The following is a 2,395-nucleotide window of genomic DNA, read 5'->3' as shown; positions in this document are numbered from 1 at the left end:
ATACACAGTTTAGCTCTATTTTAAAAGGTTATGGCCTTTTGAGTAACCAGGAGAAGAAAAAATGTTACACAATTAAATTAAATGCAAGGCAGCCCAGGACTTGCCAGAGCCAAAGAGAATCCAAATGCCAACAGTTTTGAGTTCAGCTCTGGATTCAAACCCTATATCTCTTAATAGATTCCCTGCTTGGAAATTAGGCTATCTCTGTCTCTCCAGCAGTGGATATTATGAAATAAATAAATAAATTTGCTTTCTAAAGAGAAGTCAGTAATTGATAAATATCTCCACAAAATTTATTCTCATTCTGATGTAGCTGACTTTGCACTGACACAGTTATTTACTTTTTATACACAAATCCATTTGTAATAATGACTGAGTTGCAGCTGCTTGTTTAAGCAAAAGGTAAAGGACTAAATTTATTTTTGTTGTAAATCCTGCACGTCTTAGTGGGTTTAGTCAGGTTAAAAAGCATCTCCCCTGTTTTGTAACATTGAGAGTAAAACTTCTCCCACTTTTCATTGTTTATTAAATTAAGAAAGTTACTGAACACCTGTTAGTTTCTTGGCAAGCTTTAGGAAGCATTCAGCTTGCAACCACGTTGGCTTTTTTGCCAGCATTTTGCTGTATTTCCCTTTTCTCACCCTTGAATGATAAAGACATTTATGCAAAAGAAAGGGTGGGCCCTAGTGCAGCAATTTACGTGGCAGGTAATGACCTGTTAACCTTTATCCCAGCAGTGCATGGAAGGATCCCTTTTTCCACATAAAAGAATTTACTAATTATTATTAATAATTAATTTACTAATTAATTAATTTACAAATTAATTATCTGCATCTCTTGTTTTCTAATGGATTTGAAATTAAAAAATTTATCAGTTAAAAAAGAAATCAAACGGATGCTGAAGTTGTATGGTCAGTGAAATAGGCACCAAGAAGTAAGCGTTTGAAAGGCATGTACCAAACTTCCCAAGCAGAAGTTTGTTCCATCCCATCCCATCCCAACCTATTCCAAAAGCTGAAGTAAAAAATAACATAGCCAAAAATCTAGATGATAATAATGATAACAAAAAACCCAGATAGACTCAGGACAGATACTTCTAGCACTAATACAGTTGAACAGAGTGTACTGTGGTAAACATTGCTGCACTGGGCACTGGCCAAATTGCTTTATTTGAATGACCTTTGGTTGCAAAACCATGCCTGCTATGTAAAAAGTAAATAAATAAATAAATAACAGTTTGCAGTGGTTAGTTGATCAAAGCTATTGTTTGTCACCATGTCCTCAGCAGAAAGCAATGTTACAACCTACAGACTGGATAGATTTGTTTGTGTGAGGTCTGATGGGAACTGATAATTCTGTAGCCCAAGAAGCTGAGGAGGAAGAAATAGATGGATATCAAGTTTTTACTTTTGGGGATTTTTTCCCCCAGTGGTTCTTTGTTGTATTTTTGAGGTTTGACTTTCATATGTCACTTATGAGAATTTCTCAGTCAGTGTTAAGCAATAATGACTTGTATAAGAAGCCAGATGAGAAATGGAATTAAATGGTGTCACAACTCTGTCTCATGCCATTGTTCCAACATGTTTATCTTAGAAGTAGATTTAGTAATTAAAATTCAAACTGGAGCAGGTGTGGAGAAAGAATACTAGGATGTCAGGGAAACAAAGAGCCTTATATACAGACACCAGAGTTATACTCAAAGTGCAGGCTACCATATGGGCTAGAGGTATTTGAATTATCTTTAGACTCATTAGCTTGAGGGCTAAAAGAAAGAAAACTCTTTGTGCATAAATGTACCCCGTTCCTCTTCCAGTAGGAATAGAAAAGAGGAGGAAAAAACCCCAATTACTTCTTACGATGGTGTTTGATGAATTGCTGAATGGGTTTATATGGTATGGTGATGAAAAATATGCAGAACTATACCTAATGATTTGCGATATCTCTTGTGTCCTCTCTTCCTGGGAATTTGTGCTACCAGTCTGTGCTTTTATTCCAGACTGGAAAGCCTTGAAGCAAGGACTGTCCACTTTTAAAAGGCATAAAATAATTGAGCCTCAGCAGTTCCACAAAACAACAACGATGCTGGAGATTCTATACCCTGCTGGGCAGAAATGGGGTATCTGTAGAAAGAGAAACATGAATATTTGTCTCTGATGCTGGTGTCCTGAGAATTTTCACTTGTATTTTTGCTTTTTATCAAGAAGAAACATGCAGATATGATCCCCTGTAAGATCACTATGGCCAACATGTCAGAAAAATTCAGTAGTCCCTCATTATCATCACTTTCCACCCTTGTACCATTGCAAAAACTGACAAGAATTGTGCATGGGAAGGAAATATCTGGGGGAGTGTGGAGGGGAAAATAATAGTTCTTGCTTTCAGATAGCCATGTGAC

Source organism: Buteo buteo, chromosome 22 (genome assembly GCF_964188355.1).
Source record: "Buteo buteo chromosome 22, bButBut1.hap1.1, whole genome shotgun sequence".
Lineage (NCBI taxonomy): Eukaryota > Metazoa > Chordata > Aves > Accipitriformes > Accipitridae > Buteo > Buteo buteo.
The sequence above is the reverse complement of the archived record's forward strand: the minus strand, read 5'-3'. Positions refer to the sequence as shown.